Genomic DNA, 19,070 nt, shown 5'->3' with positions numbered 1-19,070 from the left:
CGGGCTCTGAAGGAAGCATGAGGAATGGGTGTCTTCCAGATGTGGGAGAACCACTTAGTCAAGGGTTCTAAGGTACAGGGGACACTAAGGAGGCTAATGCAAATGGAACCGTGTGTGCAGCAATGGGAGAGGGCCTAGGAAGGGAGGTGGGAGCCACACTAAACACCAAGCTGAAGATTTGGTCTCTTGTTCGTAAGTCAACATGGGGCCATGGAATATTGTCCTAATGGGCTGATGTGGTCAGACCGGGCTGTTGTGTGGCAGATGGAAGGGATGGCACTAATGCATTAGTCCAGGTGACAGGTGGTAAAAGTTCAAGTCAGGCTAGAGATGAGAAAAGGAGAGAAGGGGACGGATATGAGAGACACTGAGAAAGCAGAATCAACAGTATGGCAACTAATGGGACATGGGGGTTAAGGAAGAGGGAAGAATCAGGATGACTGACTCTAAGGCTGCCAAACTGGGAAGGACGAGGGCCCCACCGACAGAAGCTGGGGGGCAGGGAGGCTCGGGGAGAAACACAATGAATGCTGTTTTGGACAAGCTAGTCTGAGATGCCGATGTTATCCCGAGGGAGACAACCAAGAGGTGGTCATTGTTCATTTTGGAGCCTAGTTCAGAAGTGAGATTAGGGATGGAAATATACTTTGGGAGGCATCTGCACAGCGATGACAACTGAACTCATGGGAAAGACTGCAGGGAGAGGAGAAGAGGACAGGCCCTGTCTCCTCCTCTGAACCTCCAGTGAGCAGAGGCATGCTCCAATCTACTCTGCTGCAAACCCGTGAGCCCCAGGGTGTGTGGCATTGCTGACTCCCACCTAAGGAGCATCACAACATCTCTCCCATCTGACTCCTCTTGTCTGCTTTGGCTGCAGCCATCTCACACTGGGTAAAACAACTGATTCCTGCAGGCAGGGAGGCCATCTTCAACTCATGCCTGTGTCGTATAAACAGTTAGAGAAACATAGTTTCTGGGTAATTGATAGTTTTATTAAATATGCTGGTTAATAATTAATAAAAGGATGGTCATTTGGCTGTCTCTCCTTGACCAGAGACCCCTCATGGAACCTACTCACTGCTCATATGCCCTTGGAAGAGTGGGTGTTGGCTGAGGGTGGATGAATATCATAAGAGGCGGGCTTATTCTGATGAGGACTGGGGGATGTGACTCTGATCACTCAGTCTTGGTCAAAGAGACTCATCTATTGGCCCATACCACCCTGCCTCGGGGAATCCAGACTAAAGGGGGAATCTACTTCCACCCAGACCTGTGTGACTAAAACACAATGGGCCAGAACCTACTGAGTCACCTAAGCAAGAATTTCTTTACCTTTTGATCAGATCTAAGTTTTCCACCTCATAATCAGCCTAAATAACCTACTGGGCTGATTTCTGAGTGAGGAAATAGAAAAGGGGAAAGACCTTGGTCTTAATTCAATAACTGATTATTAATATAAAACAGAAACAATCATTTCTCTCACATCCTTCTGACATTGATGGTATAATGGAAAACCCAATCAACCTGCAGGCAGGAGGCCCAAGTCTGCACCCAGGCTACGCTACTGACTAGCTGTGTGGTCTTCTCAGAACTTCAGGTTCCTCTTCTGCAAAATGGAGACTGCGACAATCTTACTATCTTCCACACACAGGATTTTTGTGTGTAAATGTGGTGTGATCATGATAATACTGTGCAGAGAACCAGATGGGGGCCTCTTGGAAAGTAGGACCAACTAAGGGATCTGAATCCCTGGGATCATCTTGTGTTCCTGTTGTCAGAGCCCTGCTAGCTGCCTGGTCCATTTTTTATATATTATTTTCCCTGGCTCTTTAAGGGTCACCAAGAAGGAATTCTAAAAGAATGTCAAAGATGAAAGCCACTGTTACTCTCATTTTACAGAGGCAGGAACTGGGTCCGGAGACAGAGAGCCTCTGTCCCAACTTCACCCCACTAATACACTACAGAGCTGGGCCCCAACTCCAGATGGTGTGCCCTGGGATTAGCTAAAATAATAGGAAACGGTCACAAGGAGGCCACTTGCATCATCTCAAATACTCCAATGGAGCCACAGTCTCACCCATTTCAACATAACAGTGTGGCCTGAAGCCTCTCACACCTGCAGGGCCTGGGCTACTCCTGCCCAGAGCCTCGGGTCAAGCCACCACCAAAGGGTTCACTGAGCCAAAGGTGGGGGGGCCTTCCATAGGGAGGATGCCAGAAGAGATCCTGGGCTGCCCATTGGTGACCTCCATGAGCTCTCCCCATTGGATTGGCTGACGTGCTGTGCTACTCATAGGGTTCAGAATACCCCTCACAAGGCTGCTCTGGAATCTGAAAGTGTGGCACAACCCCTCACACCTGCCTGCCATGCACCTGTCACCCTTTAGCCCTTTGGCAAACTTCTATTTGAGTCCTTTGGACTTCCATGACTGAAAGAGCATTGGCCTTTGTTTTAGGGAAAAGCCCAGAGTCACTAAAAGAACTGTGTGATTCCTCAAAAGCAATTCAATCTGCCTTCCCCTCCTGTCCTATTCTTGGAGAACAATTCAGAAAGATACCGAAAGATGGTGACATCTTTCTCAAAGAGCTGGAGCCCCTGAATCTCCCTCACAAAATGGGGGTGAGCCTGCTGCTACGTGTCGTGGCGGTAGATGGGGTGAAGTTTCTGGGCCAGCCATGTGCCGTTCTCTTAGTGATACAGCGACACAGGAACGGAATCAAAGGTGGCCCTCACCCACAAGGACTGGCTCTTTATTTCAATGGCTCCACGGGAGGAACAGTTGGTTATAAGGATGCAGTAGTTGCTACCGTCTGGTTCTGGCTACGAGACAACCGTCCGTTAAGATCTCAGTTGAGTGGAGAGTCAAAAATGGTGGCTTGGCGCTCTGGCTGACCAGCAATCTGCTGGCCACAGAGGGTGGGGAGGGACTTGAAGGATGCACTGAAGCCAGCTCATCAGCAAACCCAGTCATGGCCAAGTATATGCCATCACCTCAACGGCTGTGGCCACAAATCTTTTTATGAGGGAAGGATCTTTCACCCAATTTGTGGACTGGCAGTGAGTCATTCCCTGAGCCACTCTATACTGGTTCCCACTGAATGGGGCCAGGAGATTTGGCTCTGGACAAGTGGGCATCAAACAAAACATGCACACATGTCCTCTGCCGCTTGGTCCTTAACTCAGTGAGGCTATGGCCCCACCACAGGATGCTGGTTTAAAAAGTGCCAGAAAAACACCTGCAATTTGGGGAAACTCAACAATTCCAGGCCTGGGAGAGGTCTTAAGACCAGACTTAAGACCAATCTTGGGCAGTAAGAACTGCACTGCCTCTATCAGAGACGGTGCTATATACCCTTTGAAAACAGATGCTTCACTTTCCAATCAGCCAGGGCTGGCAAGATTGAGAAATACCAGTAAGTCTGTTGGCATCTGGCTCCAGAGGTGTATAGAGTACATACTGCAAAGCACTGAAAGTAGGGGCTATGGCAGGATCTGGCTAATGATACTGTGTTATCCAAATGAAAAATCAGTGATGTTCTGGGACTCCGTCCGATAGAACAAGGACATGTATATCAAACCAGGAATTAGGCAGTACTCAGAACGAGCTCTTGAGAAGATGTGAGCGGGTCTCTTTAATGATTCTTGTGATCTCTTTAATAATTGAATTGTACATCTGCAATGTTTACTTCTTTAGATTTTATCAAATGGAGCAGAGCGCATGACAAATAGTGAGCAATTAAAAAATATTTGTTGAGTAGATTTTATTGAATGTTTATATTAACAGGCATTCCTGTAAAATGTAACATGTGATCAACACTACCTGTAAGTCTGGCCACTTAAACATTAGCCAAATAAAGGAAAAGCATCCGTCCAAGCCATATATGTGCACACATGTGAGCTACAGGCTGTCCATGCAACATGCTGTCTGCACAACAATCATTCTTCGGCCTCTTAATCTTTCCCATGGGGTTGGGCCAAAGTCTTTAGTGTAACGCTGGATCTCAATGAGGAATCCAGGCTAGATTGTGGGGGTCAGCACCATCAGGGCAGTGGCTCAGATGGCCTCAGTCCCTGTAGGAAATCCCTCCTCCTCAATCAAATAGCATTTACTGAAATCCTCCTGGATGCCAGGCACCGGGCTGGGTGGCAGAATACAAAGACAAAAATGAAACACTTCCTTTCCATAAATGAAAAGTGACCAGAACTTTGACAACATCTTCATGTACAAGTTTATGGAAAATATATACCAAATAACAAAATAATTTTGGGGAAGCAGATGCTGGGGGGGAAAGGGGAAGGGGGACCAGGAAAGGCTCCAGGTAGGGAGCTGAGCTAGGAAGGCAAAGGTCAGGGGTGAAAGCATTCCAGGTCTGCAAAATTAAAATCAGTGTCAAGGTCCTTTCCTTCATTCATTCTCCATTTTTTGGCATCAATAATTTGTTCAAATAGGTCAAGTTGGATCCATTTTCACTGCATCCCAACTTTTTTCTAATCCTTATTCTTTCTCGCAGTTCTGTATCAATTTTGATCTTTACTCTATCAAGTCTGTGGTCTTTTGAACCCCACAAGACAGTCCTTGTGGGTTAAGATGCAATTTCACTTGTTGGTGATCTTAGCCATGCTTGCCATCCCCAGGAACTACCTTCCAATTCTTGGATCAGAGGCTGACTTGATGGTGGACAGGCCTGAGGCTTCTGGGTAGCCGACAGCTCTTGGAACGCTCTGATTCATTCCTCTTGCACTGTATTTTCCCTTAACCTGGTTTGTATCCACCTTAGTGCTGATTTAATTAGCAGGGTCTCATCATTAAGGTCTTCAAAGGATCTCTTTCTCTTCATCCTCTACAATGGAAGATGGTACAGATGTGGGAGTCATTTTCAAGGGAATCTTTCCGCAAAGACTTCTTCTGCTCCATGAGATGAAGCCTCCCACAAAATCACATTTCTTCTTACCTTTGGATGCACCATGAATTCTTCTCTGCCTCCCTGAAAAGAGTCTGGGGGCATCTGTTCCCACTTCCTTCTGTCATCTGGTCCCAGCTCACGTATGCCAAGAATGACATGAGTGCACCAGGGGCATGTTCTGGATCACAGGTCAATGGACAAGGCCTCCTATTTAGTGAGCCAAGAACTGAGTTAATGCTGAGAGATTGTCTGGAGTGCCCTCTTCTCCAGTTTCTCCTCCTGATAACTCGAGTAATGGAGGGTGCCACCCAAGGCTGACAGCCACTTCGCATTGCTCTCTGGGTCACCGGCTGCCAGCCCCACAGATGATGCTGAGTCTTGGTCTCAGAAGCAGACAGAGAGGAGCTGACCGTGCAAGAGCAGAGCCTTCTGGAGCTCAGGAATGGCATCCTCAAGGCTATGCGCCTCCTGAGGAGAGCTGACTGAAAAAGCCCAGGGGGGAGGAGCCGTGGCCATGATATTCACAGCTCTGGTGACTCCAGCAAAGCACTTACCCTTTTATAGGTGAATTTCCTGTGCTTCCTGTGGTACGGGGCTGTTGTGGACAAAGGCTTTTGCAAACACTAGGTAAAGGTGAGTTATGATTATCCTCATTACTACTTGGGAGACACCGGACAAGGGACATCACCTTTCAGTGGCTCCCTGGCATCATGCTAAGCCTAAGTCACAGAAGAACCCCTGACCTACAATGAGAGGGGACGGTCCCCAGCACAGATGACACCTCAGGTCTGAAGCAAGCAGAGCAAGCAAATACATGAAAGCAAAAGGCCATTATCAGTTCATTTAATGGAAAGTTAAAAAGAAACAAGGACCATGAATGAACAATGGAAAACCAAACTTACCACTTCGGAGAAAGTAGACAAGGAATGTCTTAGCAGGTCACCAGTAAAATCATGGATTTGAGACTCTACTGCCTAAAACGGCTTCAGATCCACCTATAAGAAAAAGGTTAAACTTCAATGAGCATTTTCCCTTTAACAAGCTGTTATGGACGCTTGTGTAAGTACCACCTCCCTTGCTGTTAGGGGAGAGGCCAACAAAGACAAGACACAGCCTCTCTCCCTGGCCCGGAGGCCTTCTGAACTAACCCAGGAAGGCACAGTGCAATACTGGCCTGGTAGCCCAGACCCATGTTGCTTCTGATAGGGCCACCACCTGACCTTTAGCCTCTGGGGATCTCAGTTTCCCTATCTGTGAAACCAAAAGGTTGGGCTGCCTGATTTCCAAGGCTTCTCCTAACACCATGATTTGATTGTAATTTGTTGTGATCTGCCCACTTACAAAGCAATCCAAGCCAGTTTGTGATGACTGAGAATAAGCCATAAATATAAATCTCTGTGGAAATTACAAAAGAGTCAACATCTCTCCATCCTGTCTCTGAGAACAGTAAGAGACGCATTATTAAAAGCTCTGCTCCAATCCAGGGGAGCCGATTCCTTCCCCGCATCCACCAGCTCAGTGACTGTCCAGAACCAAAAGGAAGCTGGTTTGGTAACAGAGGTTCTTGAGGAAGCTGTGACCGCTCTAGGGACACTGAGAGTGGCGTGCTCAGACATGGGGTGCTGGGCCAGCTACATGGAGGATGGAGTCCAGTGAGGAGACCACTGAGAAAGAGTCCAGACAAAGGGCAGAGTCTGTGTGAGTGCCATGAAGGGGACACGTAGGAGAAGTGTCATGGAGACAGAAGTGGCCTGGTACTGAAGGGGGGAGGAGACAGGGGGGAAGGAAGAAGAAGGGGAGAGGGAGGAGGAGGAGGAAGGGAGAGGGAGGAAGGAAGGAGGAGCAGCATCGTAAACACCCCCATCATTGTCATTATGGCCTCTATGGTAGAGTACCGACAGTGCCCACTCCCCAGTCATGGGTTGGCACACCTTGTCACGGGCTCTCTGGGGACAGGCCAGGAGCCCCTCACGAGCCACCCCTCAGAGGTCCTGGTTCAGCAGGGAACTCCCTGGCACCCAACATCCTTATCTCTACTGTTGCCATTTCCAGGCCTGCCACCGCAGGGCAGTTAGAGGCGAGAAAACCAGGGCAAGGGACGAAGGTGGGAAAAGGAGCAGCCAGCAGGAGCAAGAGTGGGGCAGCCACGGAGGGGAGAGGTGTGATGAGTAATGAAGCCAGGAAAGGAAGCCCATGCAGCTTGTGAAGGGCAGAACATTTTATCCAGAGGCGAGAGGAAGAGACATGGTCAGGCCTGAGCTCTAGGAAGATCACTGCGGCAGCTGAGTGGAGGATGGGTGGGAGTGATGAGAGGCAGGGAGAACCACGAGGAGGCCATAACCATAGGGGCACAGGCAGTGGCGAGGTCTGACCAAGGGCTCTGACCAAGATCAGGGGCAGGAGAGAGGCAGGAAGGCAAAATCTTCCCCCTGAAGAGAGATGTGTGGGGTGAAAGAGGGGGCAGAGCCAAGGAGGACCCAAGCCTTCCTTCACCTCTTCCTCCTCTTGATGAATGTATTCAACAAACCTTTGTTAACTACCGACCTAAGCAGGGCACAAACCCAGAAGACCCAGCCCGGGCAGAGCCACAGGCAGCCTGAGCTCAGCCACTACCTCCTGGTAGGTGGGCATGGCCCTCAGGCCTGGCAACAAGGAAAAAGTGACTGAAGTGGCAGAGAGGACTTTGTGAGGTGGGAGAGGAGGTGCCACCTGGCCCTAGAGAGACAGGTAGACAGTAGGATGGGGAGTCCTGATAGGGCCTCTCATAACCAACCTCATCTGGACTTGCCCAGGGTCACATGGCCAGAACTCACCGAGATGAGTCCTCCTGACCAGAGGCCCCGCCTCGCCATCCAGTCAATCAGCAAGGATGCATTAAGTGCCTACTATGTGCAAGGTACAAAGAATGAGATGAGCCAAACTCACAAGAGGCTTCCAGGCTGGTGGGGGAGACAAGTTCCCATAAAACTACGCCCAGCACAACCATAACATTAACCACTCCAAACATGCCAAGTGGTTTGGGAAGGAGGGAAGGGGGATGTGAGCAGAGGAGGGGGTGACGCCTGAGTAGCGGCTTCACCAGAGGAAGAGGGCCAGCCAGGGCAAAGAGGGCAGAGGGTCAGGACTGGGCACTGAGGAGGAGTTTGTGTCTGATGCTGGAGGCAGCAGGAAGCCACCGCCGTGGGGTAAAGAGGGAAGGCACAAGGTCAGGATCTCAATTAAGGAAAATTACTTCATCAGCAGAGAGTGGGGAGACCAAAGAGGAGTCTGTTGCAATAATCTGGACCAGAGGTGATGAGCACTTTGCACAATGCCTGGTCCATGCCGCTGCTCAGTCGTTTTAGTCGTGTCTGACTCTCCCTGACCCCAGTTGGGGTTTTCTGGGCAGAGATCCTGGAGTGGTCGCCATGTCCTTCTCCAGCTCATTTGACAGATGAGGAAACTGAGGCAAATGGGATGAAGTGATTTGCCCAGGGTCACACAGCTAGTGTCTGAGGCTGGATTTGAACTCATTAAGATGAGTCTTCCTGGGGGCAGTTAGGTGGTACAGTGGATAAAGCACCGGCCCTGGATTCAGGAGGACCTGAGTTCAAATCTAGCTTCAGACACTTGACACTTACTAGCTGTGTGACCCTGGGCAAGTCACTTAACCCTCCTTGCCCGGCAAAAAAAAAAAAAAGACTAAGATGAGTCTTCCTAACTACTCCAGGCCCAGCACTCTATCCACTGCTCTACTTATCTGCCCCTGGTATACAGCAGGTACTTAATAAATGTCTGTTGACTGACTAGCTGTATTGTTATTATAGTTCATCCTTTGTTTTCAAGGAAGACCAATGACATCATCACAGGTGATGACATGTGCCTCAATTGGATTTCAGGGAGGCAGAGCTGCACGAAGTCATCCTCCTTGCTCTCTCTTCCAGAGTCACCCGAGTCCTTGGTCTCTGAATGGGTTTCCGGTAGGTGGGGGCTCTCCTAATGTCTCCTGTTTCCAGTTTCAGTTTCCAGCCTCTGATGAAAATCATTCTCTCTTCTCTAACAAGACAGAGTATTCATCTGGGACAAAACAGCTTTAATTCTTCCAAAAGTAATTAAAGGCTGCTTTATGTGGAGACATTTAGCACATTGAACATCAGATTCGAAGACAAGCCACGTTCCTTCCATCCCTCAGATCTGCTGGCAACCGCTTCACCCACAACGGTCCTTAGACCTAGGCCCAAATCCAAAGACCTGGTGGAAGTTACACACCGATGGCCAAAGAGCCCCATCTCTGAGGTATGGGGATCATGCGGGTGTGGAAGGAGTCTTTGCCCTGAGGGTGATGGCCTAGTGGTCAATATACTTCAGTCGAATCGCTTGCCTTGGCAATCCTGTGCATTCTGTTTATGAATTTAAAATGCTGATTCTGAGAAGGGGCCCCTGGGCCTCCCCAGACCACAAAGCAGGCTAAGAATCCTGCCGCCCCTGCTCTAGGGAGAAAACAGGAGCTGCTGCCCAGACCAATTTCCTAGGCTCGAACACACTCCCCCTCCTCTGTGCACCCTTCTGATGGTTCCACACAGAGCCAAGAGCGGCGGCCTCTTTAGACCCTCTCAGACAGCCTTCAGAGGGTTAGGGAAGAGGGAAATGAAAGCAAGGCCCCTCTCTGGAGAAGCATCAATCCAGTCTGCATCCAACCCATTACTGCCCACAATGTTGGCGGAGAAACACTGTCTTGTGCTCAGGGCTCCCAGAGCCCACCTTGGTCCCAGGTCAGTCTACTCCAAGCTGATGAGGAGACCGGAATTCAGCTCTGGAAGCAAAGTGGCTTCAAGGCTCACTGGGAACCAGGGCTGTCTTCCCTTTTCAGACCCAAGGGAAAATGGCTCTTTTGTTCATCTCTCTCTCCTCCCAAAAGGTTTTGTTGTTGTTGTTTTTGGTGAGGCAATTGGGGTCAAGTGACTTGCGCAGGGTCACACAGCTAGTGAATGTTAAGTGTCTGAGGTCAGATTTGAACTCAGGTCCTCCTGAATCCAGGGCTGGTGCTCTATCCACTGTGCCACCGAGCTGCCCCCCAAAGTTCTTAAAAGAATCTTGCCCCATACCACCCTTCCTTGAGCACATCCAAATGCTCCCTCCTTTTCAAGCCCTGCCTGCCAACTCCTAGGGTTCAATGACCCTTCCTGAAGGTGAGAGGGTCCAGAAGAGAAAGGACAAGGTCCAAAAGAGAAAAACACTGGAGCAAAACTAGATGTTTTATCCTTCTACCTCAAATTTTTAAATTGTAAAAGTAAATCCAATGAGTAAGTTTGCAATCCATGTACAAGTAAATAGTACTTTAAATTTAAACACCAAATGGGATCATTTTATATCCAGATCAAGCTATCCAGAATACTTTTATGTTGCTAAATGAATAAGGCAAGTCTAGAATTAGACAGTCTAACGTAAAGTGAGAAGGAGGGAGAGAGGGAGAGGGAGGGAGAGGGAGAGGGAGAGGGAGGGAGAGGAAAGGGAGAGGGAGAGAGAGAGAGAGTGTGTGTGTGTGTGTGTGTGTGTGTGTGTGTGTGTGTGTGTGTGTGTGTGTGTGTGTGTGTTTTCAGGGAACAATTAGTCTCCCTTGGCTAAAGCCTTGTTTCACCCCTAGTTGTCAAGAAGGGGAATATGACTTTAGGTTGGAAAGGCAGGTGGGAGCCAGAATGTGGGATGTCCAGGGCCACTAGAAGATTGTATTTGATCCTCTAGAGAATGGGGAGCCTCAGGTTTCTGAGCAGGAGAGTGACTCGGTCAGACTTGTCTGTACAGAGGAAGATGAGCCTTGGGAGTTCTGAGGATGGACTGGAGAGAAGAAAGGAAACAAGGAGAGCTACAGTCAACCAGCTAAAGAGCAACCGATGGCCCTCCCTCCCTAGTATTGTGCCTGGAAAGGGGATAGATCCCAGGGATGTGATGATGATGAACTACCTGGAGGAGGTGAGGGAGAGGGCAAGCTTGAGGACATTTGGGGGTGGGGAGGGCAGGAACAGAGGCAGGTCTAGGGAAGACAGAGACCCAGTCCAGCTGTGGACAGGTTGGGTCTGAGGTGCCTGCAGGAACCACAGGTGGCTGCTGCTGAGCAGTGACAGAAGTGACCTGATTGGCTCCTCCAGAGACTGGCCGCTCAGAGCACCGTCACCATCGTGACCTTTGGCACTAACTGACCCCACTAAGTGGGTCCTGCAAGGTAGGTTTGATTCTAACCCCTCAATAGCAGTTTTATTTTTTCAACGGAGAGGTGTCACATGGGTCCCTATTGACCAAGACCATCTTCTTTTGAGGAAAAGTCTCGCAAATAGAAGGTAAAGCAGACATGACAACAAATAATGAAAATTCGTTCATTCCAAATGATGTACATTTAGGCTAAAATAGTTTATTGTAGACTAACTTAAGTTATTTGGACTCTGTGAGAAGATACCAAGGGAGGTATTGCCTTCAATTTTAAAGTGACTGAAAACATTCTGAGTGGCATTCTTTGTGGTGGCAAAGACCTGGAAACAACGTGGGGCTCCATCCGCTGGGGAGTGGATTTTTTTTTTTTTAAACAACCTATAGTACAGAAAGTACTGTACAGTGAGAAATGACGATTGTGAGAAGCTCAAAGTGACATGGGATGATTTTGTATGAACTGGTATTGGGCAAAATAAGCAGAACCAAGAAAGCGACCAACACAATGACTCCAACAAGATGAGAAAAGGTGCTCAAAGGAAGTCGGCCCCTAGAAGAGTTCATGAGTGCCCCCACCCCCACCCTCCCCACCCCGCCCCCTCCAAGCAGGAGGGCTGGGGCCCAGGATCTGGTCACTGCATCCAATGGTTCTGCCTTTTGGTTTTGGTCACAAGGGGGCGATAGGGGGCAGGGGGGGGGTGAGGGTCCTGCTACACGAAAATCCTGATGAAATGACCCATGGATAAAACGCATCGGCTTTCTGAAGAGCAAATAACCAAGAGTAAACATTCAGGAGCTGCTTAAGCACCTGCAAGGGCCGGCCTTGGCAGCTGTCCCTCGGGTCTCCCAGCCAGAGGAAGAGGGAGGCCGGCGGGTGGCACAGGGGGGCTCCAGCACTGGCCCGGGTCTGGGGAAATGTGGGCCGGGCCAGGCTGTGATAAGAACGAGGGCACTTGGGGAGAAGCCACGTGTGCCTCTGAGTCGTCCTGACCGGACACCTGGTCACTGCACCCCCAGCCCTTCCCGGAGGCCGCCCAAAGCAGGAGGCCTTCTGTACCCTAGGAAATCAACAAACAGAACATCCCCATGGCAACGGCTACCCAACAAAGGAAACTCCACCCCTGAAGCCAAGCGGCTGGAGGGGCAGCCAGGAAAAGCGGGGTCTGCGCACGCTCTGTTCCCAGACTCCCCCGCGCCAGTGCTGGGTCCTCAGCCCCCAAGCTGTTAACTGGACCTAATGGCTCTCGTTACTGTAGGCGTCTGGCTTGGCCCAGCTCTGCCCCTGCTCCAGCGGAGCCTTGGGGGCCCGGGGTTCTGGCTCCCCTCTCGGAACAGGGGAGGGCTGGCCTAGTGATGCCTCCTCACCCCCATCCTTCCATTTCCCAGGCCTACGTCTTATCTGTACAAAGTCACTTGTACACTTCCCCAGGAAGAATAGAAACTCCCTGAGGGCAACAAGGGATGGGGGTGGTGGGGGTGGTCTTAACTTCTATCCCTGCATTCAGCTCAGAGCCGACATATAACAGGCACCTAATAAATGTTTGTGGACTGGAGAGTAGTAAGTGATGAGACAAGAGATATTCAGGGCTGGGCATGCCCCTGGCCTGCAATGATTTTCAGGGGTTAAAAACGTCTTCTCACTTTTCTTTCAGCTGCTCCCGTTGTGTCAATAGGCTATAGGGATAGCAGGCCATCGCAGACTACCCGCTTCTAATCTGCTGCAGGCTTAGAAGTCAGATAAGCCAGCAGCACACGTGCTGGAGGGAGGGGGGCTGCAGGACCCCCCCAGGGGGACCATGGGAGAGAAACGAACTGCCAGAGAGAGCCAGAGACAGGGCCAGATTCTGAAGGCCCCTTCCTCCCTGTGCAGGGGAAGGGGAGGGGGGGGGGCCCGCAGACTAAGAGCCCACCCCTATCGCCCCCTTGTGACCCAAACTGGGGAACTGGGGGGATTCTGCAGCCTTGGGAGAAGCAAGCCAAGCACCCTAGGCATCCTTCAACCAACCTCAGGGCAGGAGGCTTGAGTGCGTGGTGCCACCTAATGGCCAAACCTCACAGGGCATGAATTGGCACACACACCCCCTCCCTCTCCAGGGGCTAGCTTGGCTACACCTCTGCTTGGGGCAGGCCTAAGGACAACCTAAGCTCCAAGGAGGCGGCCACTGCTACTGCAGCCCCTCCAGAACTGTCTGGAGAGCCCACCACGTGTCCAGGCAGCTTCATTCTGCTGTGTGCGGGCATATTGTGTTCATGTGTGCATGCATGGCCGTGCATGCAAGAAAATTCAAGGATGAACAGCGTGGGAGCACCTTCATATGTACACACAAACACAGAGACATACATGTGCATGTAGACATACAAGGTAACCACAGAGGAAATGGTATATGTGTGTTCATGTGTGTATGCACATACACCCATACGCATAAACATAAATGCATACACAAGATAATGCAAAGAGGAAAGTGAGTGTTTGTGTGTGCATATATAGGTGTACACACATATGCACACATACACATGATAATCCAAGAAAGAACTGGTATGCATGTGTCCCTGTATGGATCTATACAGACATATCCATATATGCCTGCATACACGCACGATAATCTGACGAAACCGTGTGCCTATGTGTATGTATGTCCGTGTATGTATACATATACATACATACTTATACACATACACAAAATAATCTGAGGAACTTTGTGTGCCTATGTGTATGTGTGTCTGTGTATGTATGTATGTATGTATATATACATACATACTTATACACATACACAAAATAATCTGAGGAACTTTGTGTGCCTATGTGTATGTGTGTTCATGTATGTATATATATATATATACACATACTTATACATATACACAAAATAATCTGAGGAACTTTGTGTGCCTATGTGTATGTGTGTCCGTGTATGTATATATATACATACATACTTATACACATACACAAAATAATCTGAGGAACTTTGTGTGTCCGTGTATGTGTGTGTATGTATATATATATATATATATATATATATATATATATATATATATATATATATATATATATATATATATATACTTATATATATATATATACACATACTTATACACATACACAAAATAATCTGAGGAACTTTGTGTGCCTATGTGTATGTGTGTTCGTGTATATATATATATATATACACGAACACACATACACAAAATAATCTGAGGAACTTTGTGTGTCCGTGTATGTATACATATACATACATACTTATACACATACACAAAATAATCTGAGGAAGAACTTTGTGTGCCTATGTGTATGTGTGTCCGTGTATGTATATATATACATACATACTTATACACATACACAAAATAATCTGAGGAACTTTGTGTGCCTATGTGTATGTGTGTTCGTGTATGTATATATATACATACATACTTATACACATACACAAAATAATCTGAGGAACTTTGTGTGCCTATGTGTATGTGTGTCTGTGTATGTATGTATGTATATATACATACATACTTATACACATACACAAAATAATCTGAGGAACTTTGTGTGCCTATGTGTATGTGTGTTCATGTATGTGTATATATATATATATATATATATATATATATATATATACACATACTTATACATATACACAAAATAATCTGAGGAACTTTGTGTGCCTATGTGTATGTGTGTCCGTGTATGTATATATATACATACATACTTATACACATACACAAAATAATCTGAGGAACTTTGTGTGTCCGTGTATGTGTGTGTATGTGTGTGTGTATATATATATATATATATATACTTATATATATATACACATACTTATACACATACACAAAATAATCTGAGGAACTTTGTGTGCCTATGTGTATGTGTGTTCGTGTATATATATATATATATACACACACACATACACAAAATAATCTGAGGAACTTTGTGTGTCCGTGTATGTATACATATACATACATACTTATACACATACACAAAATAATCTGAGGAAGAACTTTGTGTGCCTATGTGTATGTGTGTCCGTGTATGTATATATATACATACATACTTATACACATACACAAAATAATCTGAGGAACTTTGTGTGCCTATGTGTATGTGTGTCCGTGTATGTATATATATACATACATACTTATACACATACACAAAATAATCTGAGGAACTTTGTGTGTCCGTGTATGTGTGTGTATGTGTGTGTGTATATATATATATATATATATATATATATATATATATATATATATATATATATATATATATATATATATATATATATATATATACATACTTATACACATACACAAAATAATCTGAGGAACTTTGTGTGTCTGTGTATGTATACATATACATACATACTTATACACATACACAAAATAATCTGAGGAGGAACTTTGTGTGTCTATGTGTATGTGTGTTCGTGTATGTATTCATATATATACACACACACAGGATAAACTGAGGAGGGAGCAGCAGGTCGTGACTACAGGATGACCACAGCTTCTCCACCAGAGGGGGCCGCTGAGCTGAGCTGAGCTGAGCTCAGAAGGAAGCTAATAAGGATGTGGAAAGGCCAAGGGGAGCAGGGAGGGAAAGAGTGAGTTCCAGGTGTCCCTGGGGTTTCTGGGGCATTTTGCAGGTGCCTCCTTCAGAAGCCATAGAGAGGGGCTGCTAGGGAAGCCATGAGCCCCTCTGGAGGGGCAAAGCTGGTGGGAGAAGCCAAGTTTCTGTGTCTGTAGAGGCCCCCTCTTGCCCACTGGGACATTTCTTGGGACACTTGGAGGAGCCAGAAGGGAGGGAACGCCACATGTGCAGCTTGAGCCATCCCCGAAGAGAATCTAGCCCTGGGGGCACCTTCTGGGAGAAGGCTTCGCTCTCCTCTCCTGCACAGTTCTCATACCAACCTCTGCCCCCTCCTGCAGGCAGGTAGCAAGGAGGACTCCCGGCTGAACAGGCACAAGGGCCGGCCTGTGCAAAGGTAGGAAGGCAGGCGATGGGATGCCAGGGTCAGAGAACAGGGAGCAGGTCAGTTTGGCTGGAAAGTCAGCAGAGTGTGTTAAGGGAGAGACCATGAAATAAACGTGGAGAGGGAGGCTGAAGTCAGTCAGACCGCCTGTTAAAACGGCATGTAATTGAAGAATAAACAAGCAATGGTGGTGCCCTTGGCAAAGTCCATTCTGCCCTCCAGGAAGCTCCTCCGCTCACTTCCTGGGCCTGAAGGCTTCATTCTAAGGAGGTGAAGTTTTTAGATGGACGAGTTCCAGATCAGTGAGGAGAACAGTCTGCTTAGTCAGTTAGTGGGGAGAGAGCCATCCTCAACAAGAGACCACTCTAAGAACCGGTAATTTTCCAGGATCTATCCATCTGCTCATCAACCTAATTAAACTGAATAAATTTAGGCTACCTAATGATTTTAAAAGAGGCGGCCACATAAAGGCATTCAAGGAAAGCAGCACTGGACTGGGGTTTTCAGACCAGGGAGAGGCGCTGTTCAAGGTGCTGGACACTGAAGAGAGAGAAGAGGAACCAGCCCACGTCCTCACCCTGAGAGAGTTCCAGAAAGTGAATGACCCGCCTTGCCACGCAGAGAACTAAAGCAGCACAGAACAGGAGGGCCTGCTTGGCCTGCCCTTGTCGGTGCACAAACTGGTCTTTAAAACCATTATGTGCCTTAGGGTCTTAACTAACCCCAGGATTCACTCTTTTACCCACAAAGTTTGGGGCTCCCAATTTCCAGGCATAAGTACAGTTCTGAGCCCAAGCATGTAAGCCCCGAACCCCTTTCCTCATGCAAGGTCTCCCCTCCTCTGTCAGAGGCGCTCAGTGATCATGACCAGAGGGGCTAAGTCACCTCCACCCCCTGTCTCCTTAGCCCAGTCGAGTCTGACTCTTCATGACCCCAGTGGGTTTTCTTTTTTCTTTTAGGGCAATGGGGGTTAAGTGACTTGCCCAGGGTCACACAGCTAGTAAGTGTCAAGTGTCTGAGGCCGGATTTGAACTCAGGTCCTCCTGAATCCAGGGCCGGTGCTCCATCCACTGCACCACCTAGCTGCCCCCCACCAGGTTTTCTTAGCAGAGATACTGCATAGCTTTGCCATTTCCTTCTCCAGCTCATTGTGCCAATAAGTAAACTGAGGCCAACATCTGGAAGGATTGTAAGGAAAGTGACCCAGGAGGAATCAGCTCCAAGAGACACCTGCTTCTGTTACAGAAACCTCGAACCCTGGATTTCCACTTTTGCAATGGGCTTTTCATGCTGCCTGGGGAAAGCAGAGACTTCTGGCCTTGGCTCTGCTCCCCAGCCTGGACTTCTTGTTTCCTACCAACCCTGTGGCTCTGTCCCTGGCTTGGCTTCTGTGATTTCTAGATGATCCCTGGTGACAGGGTATAGACCTGGAAGGGGCCGAGGGACCATCTAGTCCAACCTCCTCGATTTGCAGAGGCCCGGAGAAGGCGGATCATGTGGTCTTTAATATGCAGCTGAGAGCAAGAACAGCAACAATATGGACTTCGGTGACTTGGTTGCACCGTTGGACTCTTCCACGATGTTAAGAGGTGTCCCTACAGATCCATTTCAGGGAAAACCAAGCTTGCATAAGCAGGCGAGTGCCTGCGTTCTTTGTGACCACAGAGAGGCACTGTGGCAGGGGCCGGAGCCCAGGAGCGGAAGGAGGCGAATCACGCTCCAGAAAGCTCCATGAGGCGTCAGGACAGCCCAGGGCTCCTGGCAGCCCCGCTCCCAAACTGCTGCTCTACACCCGTCACCTCGTCTAGCCCTATTACCCACCCCGACTTACAGGTTCTGAGGGTTCGAGGGGCTGGCAGCTCGAACCCGGGATCCAAACCCGGGATCCAAACCCGGGATCCAAACCCGGGATCCAAACCCGGTGCTTTCGCCACTAGCCCAAGCCGCCGCCTGACCTTAGCTGTCACCTACTCCAACCCCTCAGTTTTACAAAGGAGGAAACTGAGGCTCACAGTCACAGACATCCCAGAAAGGAGATTTGCACCCAGGTCCTGGCACCCGCAGCACCACCCAGTGACCCTGGCCAAGCCCGTCTGAAGCCGGGAAGAACGAGGACACAGCCTCGCCTTCGAGACTCCCAGGAGGACAGGGAGGCTAAGCGGGGGTCGGTGCCTTGCCCAGGGAGGGACGCGAGCGCGGACCTGCCCGACTCCAGGGTCGCGGCCCCGCTGCCCTCGGAGGAAGCAACAAGTACACGTGGATCGGGGTCGGTCCGCCCCGCGCACGGATTGAGCGCCAGCTGTGTGCGGGGCGGCACGGAGCCCAAAGGACGCTGCCCTCGGGGAGCTCCCACCCTCCGGGGGGCCCCCCTCCCGCCCCCCAAAGCGCTCGGCCCGGCGCGAGCTCGCGGAGCGGTGACGTCACCGGGCCAGACCCCCCCCGCCCCCCTCCCCGCGGCGTGCCCCTCCCCCCCCGGAACCCCCCGCCAAGACCCCCGCTCCCCTGCCCGGCCCCCAGCCTGCACTCACCGCGGCTCCCCGGGCGGCGGCGGCACGGAGGCGACGCGAGGAAGCTCGCCAGCGCAGGAGCGGGAGCCAGGGCCGGGCCGAGCGGCGGAGGGCGAGAGGCAGTCGCCGAGGCGGAGGCTGAGGCTGAGCTGGGGACCTACCCAACGCGACGCGGCCGCCACTCGCCAGCGCTACGAGGCCGGGCGGCTGTCACATAGTGGAAAACGTGACCACACGCGCCGGGCCCGCCCCCCGCGCCCCGACATTGGAGGCAGCCCCGGCTCATCTGCATAGCGAGGCGGGGGCCCCGGCCGGTGCCGTGCGCCCATTGGCTGAGCCGCCTGTCGCTCGTTTTACATAAGACGCACATGGAACACCATGTTCACTCCGGCGCCGAACCCTTCAATGAACGCGCGGGGGACCCCCGGGGCCTCCCAAATGGTTCCTTCCACTTCCGCTCCCCGGGCTTGCTTCATTCAAGAGCCATCGGCCTTCCCGGGGAAGCGGGGAGCGGGATGGACCAATC

The 19,070-nt window shown here is 49.7% G+C and overlaps 1 protein-coding gene across 6 annotated transcripts in view; it reads right to left on the bottom strand.

Moving 5' to 3' along the window:
• The window catches only part of PER2 (period circadian regulator 2), a 49,712-nt gene extending 30,948 nt beyond the window's left edge, over nt 1–18,764 (bottom strand). For all 6 annotated transcript variants that reach the window (XM_044001501.1, XM_044001503.1, XM_044001502.1 and 3 more), the window contains exons 1-2: nt 18,566–18,764; nt 5,808–5,900 (exon numbers count right to left, since the gene is read on the bottom strand). The gene's annotated coding sequence lies outside the window, so the exon portion shown is untranslated. The remainder of the gene's footprint in view (nt 1–5,807; nt 5,901–18,565) is intronic.
• Nucleotides 18,765–19,070: the final 306 nt, after the last annotated feature.

Source organism: Dromiciops gliroides, chromosome 4, assembly GCF_019393635.1.
Source record: "Dromiciops gliroides isolate mDroGli1 chromosome 4, mDroGli1.pri, whole genome shotgun sequence".
In the NCBI taxonomy this organism is placed as follows: domain Eukaryota; kingdom Metazoa; phylum Chordata; class Mammalia; order Microbiotheria; family Microbiotheriidae; genus Dromiciops; species Dromiciops gliroides.
The sequence above is the reverse complement of the archived record's forward strand: the minus strand, read 5'-3'. Positions and strand labels throughout refer to the sequence as shown.